The sequence below is a fragment of the Peromyscus eremicus genome, chromosome 3 (assembly GCF_949786415.1).
Source record: "Peromyscus eremicus chromosome 3, PerEre_H2_v1, whole genome shotgun sequence".
In the NCBI taxonomy this organism is placed as follows: domain Eukaryota; kingdom Metazoa; phylum Chordata; class Mammalia; order Rodentia; family Cricetidae; genus Peromyscus; species Peromyscus eremicus.
In genome coordinates this window covers 107,281,302-107,296,228 of record NC_081418.1, presented here as the reverse complement: position 1 = coordinate 107,296,228, position 14,927 = coordinate 107,281,302, and positions in this window count along the sequence as shown.

Sequence of the window (14,927 nt, the reverse complement as noted above, 5' to 3'; positions counted from 1 at the left end):
CCCCAGACTCCTTGGACTCGCCTGCTGGCCCTTCTTTGGGCCTTTGGGCACTGGAGTGACAGGGAATCTTGGAGCATCTTTCAGGGATGACTTTACAGATGTGGTGTCAGACTCAGCTAATGCTTTTTAAAAAGGTGATAGCAGAGGGTGGGAATAGGCCCAGGATCCTGCTGGTTCGACACTTACTATCTTCATACCCAAGATAAAGTAATCATGATTTATACTCCAGGCTAGAAGAGTAACAAAACAACAACAAAAACCCAGATGAGAAGAGAGGGGGAATATTTCCTCTCTCACATCACAGCCATCAAGTATTGTCACTACGGTTTACTGTCCCATCACACTCCGAAAACAGTTTGTCTTTCTCTTCAAACCATTTCTATATAGGAGAGAGGCATCTGTCTTTCCATTTGCTCTGCCAGCCAGGGAGAGCTGAGTTCATCTTGATTGCACTTTTCCGAAGCTGAATTCATCCATGGGTGCCAACAGTAAATTCTCTACTTTACCTTGGCATATCTGAGTGCTAACACATGTGTGGTCCCCACCCACTCTCTCTCTCTCTCTCTCTCTGACTTCTTTTTCTCTAGAAAACTTAGAGACCTGAGGAGGCAAAGTGCTTGCTGTATCAACACAGAACTCCAGGTCAGTCCCCAGAACCTGAAGAACAAACAAATAAACAAGAACCGAAATCAACCAAACAACAAAAACCTGAGGATGGCACAACATTTGTCATCCCAGTACTGGGGAGGCAGAGACAGGAGGACTCCTGGGGACTCACTGGCCAGCCAGCCTAGCTTAAGCAATGAGCCTCAAGACCTTGTTTCCAAAAACAAGGTACATGGTTCTTAAGGAACAACACCTAAGGCTGACCTATGACATCTACATAGATGCAAGGATACATGCTTTCACACATGCACATACACATAAGAAAAGGAAATTTAAAAAAAGGAAAAGAAGGGAGAGTGGAGTGGAGGGAAGAGGAGGAGACTCAGAGCACTCCTCATCCCCCAACACTTTACTCACAAGGCTCTGGCTATAATTACCCTTTGAGTCCCACACTGGGAGAGAGCTAAGCAATGATGTTCCCATGGGAGATTAGGAAGGATGGGAAGGATGAGTCTCATCAACCCTCCTCGCTCATTAAAGCTCCAAATGCAACAAAGACCAAGCTTAAGCTTCCATCAGAGTCTGAACAGCCCTTTTCTTCCATCTAGCTGAGCCAAGGCAGAAAGGCAGACAGTTGAAGAGTGAGTTTGTAGGTGAAGGCACTTACATTATACACGTGCACATGGATGTCACTCTCCTGGTCACAGCTTTCTGAGACACTTTTCCTGGTTCTCAGAGCACTGCACATATGTGGGTGTATTTCAACATGAAAAGTCTTGAGAGACATTTCCAGTGAGAATGAATATTTCTAAGAAATTAGCGTCAGAAGCCAATCTGGGCTCACTGGGGCCCCTCTCAAATAACCCCATCCCATAATAACCCCATGTTAGAGTTTGATGGTAAGCAGCAATAAAAGGGGGGAGATGAGTGATGTAGCCAGGTTTCCACTTCCCCCTAGGGTGGGGAATGCTGACCTGTCCCTTCCCAGCCCATGCTTCCTAATGCTGATGGCTTTGGGTATTGGTATTTTGTCATTGTTTTGTTGTTGTTGTTTCATTTTGTTTTTAACTCAGATCTATTTGCAAGCTTTCATCTTTCTGAAGACCAGTAACTAACTATCCATAAGCCTCAAGGAGCTATCAAATATATACATGTAGGCAAGTGGAATTGCTGTGGAGTGCATGTGGTGAGTTGATTCACACTTACAATTTACATTTATTCTTGGGTATGTTTGGCATTAATGTCATGGCTGAAGGACTGTGATGAAGATTAAATGCATAAACTTTTTTTTTTGCTGATTTTGTAAGTTTGTTGGTTGTCTGATTTGATTTTTCAAGCTTGATGTCTAATAGTATGATAGGGAACATTTCTTCTTTTTCCCCCCAGCAATTTCATAGAGGAAGTATCCCAAAGCAATTTTACTTAATAAACTTTCGGGGCAAGGTGTCTGCTAACCTTGGCGTTCTAGCTAAATAGACTGGCTGGGAAGCTAGAAGCCAAAGACCATGCAATTCAGTCTCAGGAATTTCATAAACATCTGGATTTGGGCAGGACTCCCCTGAATAAAATAAAAATTGAGCACATCTAGGACAGGATAATTTGTCTAGATTTTCTTGTTCAACTATTGATGTTGGCTTTGAATTTAGAGTTTAGATTACCAAAGGTTCTATCTCCTTTGTAAGTGAGTAAGTGTTCTGGTCTCTGCCTCCCTCCGCACTAGGGGCTACTCACCAGCATATCACTGGGACACAAGAAAAGTACATATTAGGTGCCATAGGACAACACAAAATCTGTCGCTGGAATGGAGCTTGGGATAGCTGATCATGGCATGTGGGAACCTCCACTTTCCTTGAGGTTTCAGGGAAATCCTGGGGAGTGGTTGCATGGTCATGGTTCTTAAAAATGTCATTGTTCCCGCTGTTGGATTTACTGTCTGTGCCCAGCAACAGGGTATCTGTGCCCACACACTTCTGCACCTGCTGCATCTCATCCTGGGTGCTAATCACCATATATCATTTTTGATTTCAGCCGTTGTTGAGACTCAACCATTCTATTTTATTCTAAATATAGACTTGTTAATGACACAATGGCTAGATTAGGGGTAATAAGCTATATGGAGACAGAGGTGTCCAACTTTCAACCTCAAGAGGGAATGTTGTCATCTACAAAGCTCACAACGGAGAACTGGGCAATCCAATTATAAAAAAAATTGCAAAAATATGTCATAATATTTTAATTACATCTGTGATTCTATGTTGGATGACATTCATAGCTACTCAGGGCATGCAGACACCAGCCAGCACGAGGCCAGACCCAAACCATTATTTTGTAAATAAAGTTTTATTGGGTCACAGCTGAGCTCATTTGTTCACATTTTGCAGTCTCTACTCTCCCATTGCAACAGCAGGTCAAGAAGTTTTGTGGCCAGCAGAGCCAAACACACTTATTATTTGGCCCTCCTAAAAAAGTTTACAGCACTCCAAGCTGGAACACAGGGACAGAGTGGAGGCCAGTAGATCCAGTCTGTGTCTACTCAAGGTACATATGGTTGGGTCAGGGAGACTGACTGACAGGTACCTTAGAGCTCTCAGCAAGAAATGCCAGCATATCACGTGGGAAACCAAGGTGCCTTTGTGACTTCACATCTTTCAGAAAGGCATCTGCTTCCGCATAATTCAGGATTTGTTTTACCTGGAAGGAATAGGATGGAGCTTGGCGTGTAAGGCAATATATAAATGAGAAGCAGGGCAAGAATAATTTATCAGCATGCAGTCTCCGGGATGTGTGGATGCTGAACTGGCACACAAGCCCACATCCCAGGCTTTGCAGAGGTCCCTGAAGTTCTTATAACAGTATGTCATCTTGCCTGTCTACCTGCAAGCTATAGGCCAGAACAGGCTTCCTCTCTTTGAACACACAGGGACCTCTTTTACCACAGCTGCCTACTGTGAATTTTGCTTGCCCGTGAGTAGCCAGACATGATTCCAATGGAGAATGCCCCAGACTGGAGCTGCAGGTGGGGGCTTCCATTTAACATTGCTGGGGAGGGTTTGATTTCCCATGAGCTCCTGAGCAATTTGCAGAGGCTCAACATTTGGGCACGTCTGTGAAGGAGGAAACATGCAGTGCCTTCCCTCCCTGGAATTGTGGATGGACCGAAGACCTGTGGGGTGAGGCCAGCAAAGAGAAGCTGGGGGTGGGAGGTGGAAAGACATTGGTAGAAAGAATCCCAGCCTCTGGGCTTACCTGGGGCGATCTCTGGGGCTTATGTGCTTTCGCTGGAACTCTGGTGGTTTCCTTTGAGCTATTTTCTCATCCCTGGCAGACATTTCAGTACTTCTGTCCTGTTGAGTTCATTTGCAGTGCTATAAGGCTCATCTCTACAGCTGGCTGTAGGGACAATTCTCTCAAAGCCCTCCAGATCACAGACCTTTGAGCTTTGAGCTTCTGCTGGTGCCTCCAACAGCAGAACATGACGTTTTCTTTCTGAGCTGTTTGCTAAAATGAACAATTTGGGGCATGGTGGTTTTTGTTTTGCCCAGAACAACAAACCTCAGAAAGATTGGGAATACTCCCAAGAACATATTCTACATATGTTTAAGAAATGGGGACATATTCTGCATGTTTTCCAGAAACAAGGGCATCTTCCAAACAGCATAGGTCAAACCTCCAGACATAGTTCTGGGCACACAACTCAAACTTGTGCACATCTCAATAACCAGTTACCACATTCCTCTCTGCTAAGCCTGAACAAGCCTCAGGATCATTCTGAATGCTGTCTTCTGTCCACACTTCCAGAAAGTGAAACACAGCCCTAAACGGATTTGTGACTTCCAACACAAGTAGTCACTTTTGAGGAGAAAACAGATTATGAATAATAATAGCTGCCATGGATTAAGTTTTATTGTGTGTCAGACATTGTTCTGTTTGACAAGGCATCGCTTTGTATACACCACCTAAGTACAGGCTTTGTTTGGATTATTGTTCTATCACCAATGTTCATAAGAGTCTCTGGTGCGAGGTGGTTGTTTAAAAATGCTTATTTAGTAAGTGCATGCAGCCATTAAACATATTTTGAATGAAGAAACAGTGGGCCCAGAGAGTTCAAAATCACCTAGGTAAGTAAAGGCTAGAGCCATGACTGCCTACAGCATCATGTTTCTCTTAGGCCACAGCTTCCCATGACAATGATTCTTATGTCCAAATGTCCAGCATCTAAGCTGTTCAGTCTCCTGGGCCTCTTCAGTGTTTTGGCGTCCATCCTGCCTCATAGTTCAGAGTGCTTTCCTTATCTAAGAGGAAAAAAGACCGCACTAGAATTGAAACCCACATGCCTGTGGGTTTTATCAGAAACTGCACTGGAAAAGGAGACCAGGTGGGCACAGGGTAGGGGTGGAGAGAGTATCAGAGAGTGTCTACTATGGCAGCTGCTCCTCGGCTCCAGCAACTGCAGCTGTGGCCGATTCAAGCCAATACTGCCAGTTCCTCTCAATTTCCAAGGGAGTCTGGATTTGGTATGGAAGTACTTACATAAAACGGTTCATGTTTAAAATATTGACAAGCAAGGAAAGTTAAAACAAAAAAACCAAAAAACAAAAAACAAACATTACATGCCAAATAAAACAGCTGTGTGGGGTCGTCTACCCCATTGATCTGTGCTGAGCCACCTGTGGAAGATATTAAAGAAATGGGAACAAGTCAAGGTGGCTTTGGGTAATTGGCCCTGTAGTTCTAGGCAGAGGAGAACCATGGGAGACAGGCTGTAACTGTTTACGGTCTTAGATTAAAGGCTTCTGGGGATTAGAGCTACAGTGATCACTCTTGATGCTTGGCACAGTGCTTTCTATTTTTCACTTCTCATACACACACACACACACACACACACACACACACACACACACACTTGAATTTTCCTGCAGATCACATTGATTGATAGGTGGATTACTTGAGCAATATTCAGCAATACTGTCGGAGAGCAGATCCCGATCTTTCAATGCCCCTCCCCCTTGCTTTTCTTTAGCTACACGAACCGTCAACAGTAATGACTAGTCACCGCTATTTGTTGTTCTCACGGGCCTGCACGGTTTCATCTCTTATAAACATGAAGTACAGCAGACAGAGCTGGTGCCCAATTATGGATGACTATTCAGAAAGGGGAAAAACAGGACTGTTGCTGGAGGACTCAGCATAATGGCTTAGGCTTATTATTCTTGGCAGATGGAGGTTGTTGATTTTCACTTGGTCCTCGCCAAATTGTCCCTAATTACCAAGATCTAAACCTAGCAAAGGCCAAATAAATCATATAATTGTGTCCTAACCAGTGGGCACATGCCTAAGCTCTCACTTATGACTACTAGTTCAGGGCTGTGGTTACTCCAAGCATAGCTGTGGCCTGTCCTAGGTGAAATCCACATGCTTCACATGCTCCAGAGAACCCAGTTAAAATTAAGCAGACTTGAAAAATCATTAGGTGGAGGGAGAATTTTCTGATCATGGGGTTTGTGTGGGCCTCTCAAGTATCAGTTCTGGGTGGGAAGGGCTGTTGGCATTTGATACCAGCCTGCCAGGTTGTGTATTTGACAGCTGGGGTCTCTTTTTCTCAGCCACTGGCCTGACTGCTGTCATAAAGCCAATTAGAGTCTCAGGCAATTAATGTTATTTTCCTCAAGGGCTGCTGGCAAAACTTCTATCATGTAGCCCTTCACATGACATCTGTGACCTTTGGAAATGGATGCCCAAGAGCCACCAAGAAACCTGGCTGTGCAGCCGCTGTGTTCCATTAAATGATGAAGAATATGAGAATAAATGGTACTTGCTCTGTGCGGAGATTTCTGCAAAGCTCTTTATATCCTAGGATCCTAAGCAATGAAGATGTATGTCTACACCAAAACCCAGATAAACCATAAAAGGCAGTAGATATACTGAACAGCAGTGTGTTTACATATGTTCAGCAAATTATTTGACAAAATTTATGAATTGGAACATGTTTAGAATTGGGCTTCATAACTTACAGTTTATACTTGTCTTAGCACATTTTAAAGGGGGATGTTAACAAACTGAAAACAGTAGGAGGTGCTGACATTTTTGGAGGAGTAGGAGAGAATGGAAGTGTTTAATCCATACAGAGAAGACTCTGGGATACATACAGGGGACTTGTCCTGCAATCGATAAAATGAACTGTTTGCAAGGAAAGTTGTCTCTAGATCCTCCCTAGGGATTCCACATGCCCCTTGCTTGAGAAGAACACAATGGGCATAGTATGTACTTAATTAAAATGGCTGGAGTTTGTAAAATAAACAAATATAGAGTCCAGCTAGGGCAGCAAGTCAGAGCCTTCCTCAGGCATCATGAGAGAAGCTTCCTCCCTAAGCAGGGGAGAATCCAGGGACTCACAGCCAGGCATTATACAGAGAGTGAACACTCAACCCTAAACAGGTTGTCTCCATCAAATCCCTCCCTCAGGGTTCAGGAAACCCTGTGGAAAAGGACACAAAAGGAGTGTAAGAGCCAGAGGTGATGGAGGACACTAAGGAAACAAGGCCTTCTAAATCAACAGGATCAACATGCATATGATGAACTCATAGAGACTGAGGCAGCATGCACAGGGCCTGCCTGGGTCTGCACCGGATAGGGTTCTAGACCTGAAAGAAATAGACACATGCCCCCATCCCTAACCCAGAAGCTATCACCAGTTGATAACCACTTGCAAATGAGCAAACTACTCTTAAGGTTAGGTTCCATGTCCAACAGTAGATGGCCAACAGAAAATGAACCCAGGGGCATTTTTAGAGGTTCCTTGTCTCATAATGTCATGTCATGGATTTTCCCTTTTTTAAAAGAATTATCTTATTTTTTTATTTTAATATATGTGTATATGTGTATATATGTGCACATACACACAGACACACACACACAGACACACAAATACACACACACACACACACACACACATACACACACACACAGTCTCTCCTTTTACCCTGTAGGTCCATTGCATATATAATATAGTTTCCAGTTTCATTTTTTAGTGGGAATTCTCATTATATCTGAGTCTGTATCTGCTTCTTGTGCCTTTTCTTTGGCTCCTTCCCTTCCATTGGTTTGTTTCGTCCTATTCCGATGTGTTAGTTTTTGTTTTATCTTATTTTATTATCCCTTAGAAGCCTATTTCTTTTCTAATGAAAGGCAGAAAGGGGGTGGATCCAGATGGGAGGGGAGGTGGGGAGGAACTGGGAGGAGTAGAGGGAGAGGAAACGTAATCAAAATATGTTATGTGAGGGAGAAAAAAAAACTATTTTTGATAAAAGGGGAAAAAGAAAAATACATAAATAATTACGTAACTGAATGGGACCAATAGTGCAGGATGACTTGAAAAGCGATGAATACAATAAAGAAGCCATGGGACACACACATCAGGGGGCACTGCAAAGTGTTCGTACCATCACAGGAACCAGGACTGCAAACTGGTAGCTCTGGGAACTTTCACAGAGATGGGATCATTTATCCATTCAGTACTCTTTGAATTCTTGTTAATTTATGCATGTGCGTGTGTACGTACACACACACACACACACACACACACATACACATTCCCGCTCTTACTGCAGCTGCAATGCTGGGCATTTACACCTTGGTTTTCCTCAGCCCCAACTATCTGCTGTTTCAGACATAACTCCATTGACTTCTTGCCTCTCGCAGTGGTTGAATGTAACACATTTGCTTAAAGAAGTAGCACCATTAGCAGCCTCCTGTCCTGAGAGGAAGAGGTAGCTCTAGGTTGGAAGGAGAAACGACCTGTCAGCTCTCCAGCCCTTTAGTTCTAGGATGGTGTGAGTCAGTGACTAACCATGTCTGTTCACCACAGTGAGAACTGCACTGATGGTCAGTTTCTACCAACCCCAAATACTTCCTTTCAACATGGCAAATCCCTGTTTCTTGGGCCTCTGCAGGTCCAAATGACACTCAGTATGCTCAGAAGCCCATTTTATCTCTCCCAAGCTGAGTTACATCTTCATTTCACCTCCCCTTTTCTTTCTCCTTTCTCAACTGCACACCCAGAACTACCTCTCCAGGAACCAATCACGGGACTGCAGGAGTAGAGTGCAGCACCTGATGGAGATGAATTGTGTCACCAATTAATGACATGAGTGTTGAGAGAAGCTGGAACCGAGCAAGTTCGTGGGGAGCTGGGATCAGGGGCTTGCTAGGATTTGAAGGTTGCCATGGTTTTGCTAAGGGCTAATCACTTTCCGTCACCCTGGCTAACGGGTGCAGAATATTTGGCTCCATTACTTTCCAGCTATTCCAGGCTAGCTCCTCAGAGAGCTGCAAAATCCTGGCTCCAGCTGTGTCTCTTCCTTGTTGCACCTTTTAAAGAACATGAATTATTCTTAAATTTGGCTCCCTAAAATTTAGGTAATGACTCACAAGAGAGAGGAGGAGGCAGCTAGAAGAGAAAACAAACCACCTGCTTAGGATTCAAGGCCCAATCATTGACAGCGCACCTAATCAGATTGAATTGGTACTAAAATGCTGCGTGTAAGTGCCTTCAGTACCTTACAGATGCTGCAGAGCCAGATTGGAAAAGGCCAAATTGTCTTATTACTCATCGGAGAATGGGAGACGGTGAAATTTCTCAGGTGAATGTAATTTGCATCCACCAAGCAAATGCTGAAGAAACGCCAGCAATTCTGGAAAGGCCATCCTCGTGTATCCCAGAGGGTGGGTGTTCATCTGGGTTGAGACTTCTGTGTTATCACCGTCCCTCAGATGCCATAAGCCAGTGGCTGGATGGTGTCCTTGGGCCACATACCTGTTGGTGCTCAAGTCAGTGTCCAATATGTCAGGCCATCGAGGCAGATGGTGAGTCAGACAATGATACTGAACTTTGGAAAATATACCACTTGAGAGCCCAGCTGGGGAAATGCCTGAAATTGGAAAATAATGTAATAGAATATTTGATTTGCCACAGAAGACCTTAACTGGGAAGACTGCCACATTAAAATGGTAGGGCAGCTCAGCTGATTTCGATCTGGATAGTAACTGCCTGTCAGCAGACTGGGTCCTGGGCTCCCATTGTATCCTCAAAGTGGATTGCTTCACCTCTCCACCCCCATATGCTACATATCCACAAGCACACACCTGAAATAAGGCTTCTGGATGCATCTGCTAAATTGAACCTTTATTTATTAGCTAAGGTTTGGGTCTGCTTTACTCATTAATTTCTTTAGAACACTAGTAGGTGGCCATCAGAGTAGATGGCCAAGTAAATGAAATGTCATTTCCGTTTAATTCATTCGCTGTGTCTCCAGGCCTTCAGCTACTGACCTGGCCTCTTGAAAGCAAACTTGGTTTTCTGTAATTTACCAGAAACTCTCTGGATAAGAATATCTTGGTCTTCCATGGGTTAGCTTCATTGACACACTAAGAAGGATGGTCCCATGTCCAGGTAAGTAAGCCAGCACTCGATTTCCCATCTTTCTATGGAAAGCTGCTCAGGTTGAAACACCAGTAATTCCCTGCCCCTCACCTTCCCAACTAAAAGACCATAGGTGGCAAGTCTAAGCCTGTGGGTTAATGACTCCAAAAGCTGCCTTCAGCCAGAGAGAAGGCAGAAGGCCAGTAGCAAATGCTAGAGCTTCTTTGCCGCCCACTGGGACAAGTTTCTGAATCTGGTTCTGCACATAGTGCTCATGAGTACACATAAGCTCATAGACGAGTAAGTTCCAGTTGTCCACAGTGATATCTGACCTGAGAACATTTCAATGGGTAAGAGACAGGAACCATTTGTGGTAGACATCCTGCTCTCTACATCTGCCTGAGTATAACCCAAATGAAATCAGACTCCATGCAGCAGGAAGGGTATGCAAGTTAGATTTTAAGATTGCACTTTGGGGGACCTTCATTTGGCCCCAGGTCTAACATTATCAGGAAGCCTTGGCTTCCCCTAATCCTCACACAACAACTAGAGTTGTAATTGATAAATGAACATAAGGAAGAAGAAAGGTGAATGTTGATATGCAAGGCTAGCCAACCTCTCTGTGGTTGGTTAATGGCTATTTCCAACAGCAAAGTGTAAGTCCTGCGAGGACAAGTGTAGTGATGCTTTTGTTTAGCTCTGTGTTCCCATGAAGTGGACAATGACATCAGGCAGTTCTCTTGTGATTGCAATGCCACTGGTTGATTGTTTCTGTGTGTTAGCAAGTTCATTTGTGCATCAAAGCTCCAGCTTTGGGTACCAGAGCTCTATCAGCTAAAGGTATTCTTTTAATGGGAGGAAAATGTTTGGGATTCATTTCTCATTGATCCCATCCTTTTTTTTGGTTTTGGTTTTGAATTTTGGTTTTTTGAGACAAGGTTTCTCAGTGTAACAGCCCTGGCTGTCCTGGAACTCACTTTGTAGACCAGGCTGGCTTCGAACTCACAGAGATCCACCTGCCTCTGCCTTCCAAGTGCTGGGATTAAAGGCATGTGCTATGATACTTGGCAATCCCACCCATTTTGTTCTATCCTCCATGTGAACAACTAAATGATTTCATTGTATCTGCACCATCACTACAGTCCCATCTTGAAAGCCTTCTATCACTCTACATCCATTGTACTTATCTTGTAACTAATCTTTGTTCCCTTTAAGTAATTACTGATGTTATTGCTCTACATATTTCCCCTTTCTGGATACTACAGATAAGTGAAATCATACAAATATGTTGTCTTCATGGCTGACTGTTTTTTAACTTACAATATTTTTGGAATTGCAGCCATGTTGCAGCATGCACTGATACTTTATTAATTCCACTTCATTTTTTGACTGATTCTGGTTGTGTCTGTGTTCCTATTATCTATCCACTCATCATTGACTGATATAAAAACTGTCTTCTCCTTTTGGAAACATAAGTATTCTGAGTATTCACATAGAAGTCTTTACTCAGGCATGCATTCTAAGAATGGATTTGCTGAGTCACAGGGCAGCTGTGTGTTTTCCTTTAAGAACTCACCAAATAGTTTTCTACAGTGGATACAAGGTTCTCCTCCCATCAGCAATGCATGACTAGCCTCTCCACATCTCTATCACCACTCACTGTGGTCTGTTTTTGTCCACACTATTAATGTCCTCGTGGCTGTGTTTAGATTGTCACCTCCCCAGTGCCTGATGGTGCTGAGCATTTTTCCTGTGTCCATTAGCCATTTAAATATCTTACTTGGTGAAATATCTATTCATATCTTTTGCTTATCTTGACACTCTTTGGTTGTAAGAGTTCTTCATATATTCTGGACATACCTTTTGTCAGATATGTATCTTTGAGGTGTCTCTCATTTTCTGTGCATTTTCCCAATGATATTTTCTGAAGCATAAAGGGTTTGGATTTTGACAAAGTCCTGTTTATGCTAATTTTCTTTTGTAGTTTGTACTTTTGGTATTATATTTAACAGTTCTTTGCCTACGTAAAGCTACAATGATTTTCCTGTCTTCTTATAAATAATGTTCTGTAGTTTCAGCTCTAATACTGAGAATCACAATGAATTGAACTCATGTTCATATATTTTCTTTCCTATTAACTTACCCTTCCATCTTTGCCTGAAATCATGTGATCACTTACGTACTAGTTCAGGGTTCCCAGTTCTATTCTTTGTACCTACCCACATTGCCTCAGGCCAATGTTACACGGCCTAATTAGAGCATTTCTTGGGAAGCAAAGTTTAGGGGCCGCCAAGACTGAGAATTGTGGTGATATATTGTGTATCAAATAAAGCTTACCTGAGGGTCAGAGACAAAGGAACAAGCCCCAGACACTTCTCACCTCCCTTATTCCACCAATCCTCTGACTGAATGTCTGAGTCCTCAGCCAAAAAGGCCTTAAGTTCCTGTTTCTTCTTGCCTTATATACCTTTCACTGCCCAGCCACATCACTTCCTTCCTAGTGCTTGGAGTGATGATCATGTGACTCCCAAGTACTAGGATTAAAGGTGTGTACCACCACTCTGGGGCTCTGTTTCTCTCCTAGACTAATTCATTCCCATGTGGTCCAGGGTGGCTTTGAGCTCTCAAGTGCTAGGATGAAAGGTGTGTGCCATACTGCCTGGCCCCTACATTTAATCTAGTGGCCCCACATTAAATGCCAGATTTAACATGAATCTTGAAAGGTTTTAATCCAACCTCACCTTGCCAACTTCTCAGCTGATCTTGTCTCTTCAAACTGGAAGCTTCTGAGTCCTCATCCAAATAGATCTCAGCTGAACTGCTGCTAAAATCCTAAAAGCTTAAAAAGTCTTTAGTTCCTGGTCCTCATGCCTTATATATCTTTCTGCTTCCTGCCTTCACTTCCAGGGATTAAAGGCATGTGTCTTTCCCAAGCATGACATGAGATCTCAAGTGCTGGGATTAAAGGTGTGTGCCACCATGCCTGGCTCTGTTTCCAGTATGGCCTTGAACTCACAGAGATCCAGATGGATCTCTGCCTCCAGAATGCCTAACCTCTATGTTTAATATAGTGGCTGTTCTGTTCTCTGACCCCCAGATAAGTTTATTGGGGTGCATAATATATCAATCACAGAGAATAATTTAGAGACTGGAGCAGTGAGAGTGCCTTAGATATGGTGATTAGTCACAGCTTTACAGGAGTCATGTTCCAGTTCAGGCCAAGCAGAAGAGTGTAGTACCTGTGAGCCAGTCAAGAGACACTTTGCAAGGTGAAGATAGAGTTCTCTAGTCTCATCTCTAGGAAGTGATGAATCTGGAGTTTTCAACCCATGATACATCAAGTTTCCCACTTCATACTATCAGTCAATGACTTTCAAACTAATAGGGTAGCTTCAGAGTTATTTATTGTCATAGCACAGGATATTCCATAGCATAGCCAAGCAGGATTCACTGGCTCATCCTTTCACTCATCCACTAAATATTTGACGGTATATCCTGTGTATAAAGCATTATACTGGAAGAACATATACTGAATGAAACTCTTGGTTTCATGGAATTTATAGGGCTCTTCCTTGAATATTACTTGTATACATCATCTCTCATACACACTTGTAAGATGTAAGTGCAGTGGTGCCAGAAGAAGGAATGAATGAACGAACACACAATCCACATAACTACCAGGATTCTCAATTACTTACTTTTTTAAAAAGGCAGCATAAACAAAGGTATTCTCAAAGAAATAAGCATCATAGAGTGCTAATTTTTTAACAATTATTTGTCATTTGTGTGTGGGTTTATACATGCCACACAATGCATGTGTGGAGGTCAGAGGACAATTTGTTTGAGTTAGGACCTGAAGATCAAACTTTGAGCATCACGCTTATAGCAAACAAGCACCTTCATCAGCTGAGCTACTTCACTGGCTCACAGTGCTAAATATTATACATGGCCCAGCAGCTTCAGATACATGCAGGTACTTGTTAACATTTTATTTTCTCTCAGCTCCAACATCGTCTGCACGCTGCTTCTTGTGATACTCTTGCTGAGCCCTGTAAACATTTCTCTCAGCTAGCTGGCAGAATGTAAGACATTATCAAAGCAAGGGGCTGGAATGATCCTGAAAAAAATAGAGAAGAGGTAAGAAGATATTTCATTCTGGGTTTCAATTTTCCATTACTACTGAGCAACCTTGGACAGTCCAACTCCCAGGCATCCTTGGATCATACATGACTGTAGTTGATTCTGAGCAATGTTCATCCTTTTGAACCTCTCAGTGACATGCCAGGCTTAGAGATCACTCTAGACTGTGCCTCATAGCAAGCTACTTTTCTGGAACCCATTGTGTTAGTGGCTTTTCTTTTTTTTTCTTGCTCTGACAGAATACCTGACAAGCACAGCTTGGAGAAGGAAGGGTTTGCTTGAGGACACAGTCATCATGGTAGGGAAAGAATGGCGGCAGGAGCCTGAGGCTTCTGCAGTCAGGAAGCAGCAGGTGATGGATGCTGCCTTGGCTTCCTGTCTACCTTTTATTCAATCTGGGGCCCAAAACTAAGGCAGGTCTACACCCCACCCCATTAAACTTTTCTGAAAACACCTTTATAAACTAGCCTAATGGTATATTCCCATGGTGAGTTTAAATCCCACCAAGTAGACAGTCAAGATCAATCTTACATCTCCCAGGAGTCTGCCCATGGCCTCCTGTACCAGATTTTCTTATAACCTCCAGAAACCCTGTTCCAGGAACCCAATCCCCATGGCCTCCTACAGCAAGTAGGAGGTCCCAGATTCCCTTGCCTAGACCTTTCTAGATGCTCCACTCCAGAACTTTCTGCCCCAACCCCACAGAAGAAAATGTCATCTCAACCCTGCTATAACTTAGTCCTCTCCTAAACATAAACACCTC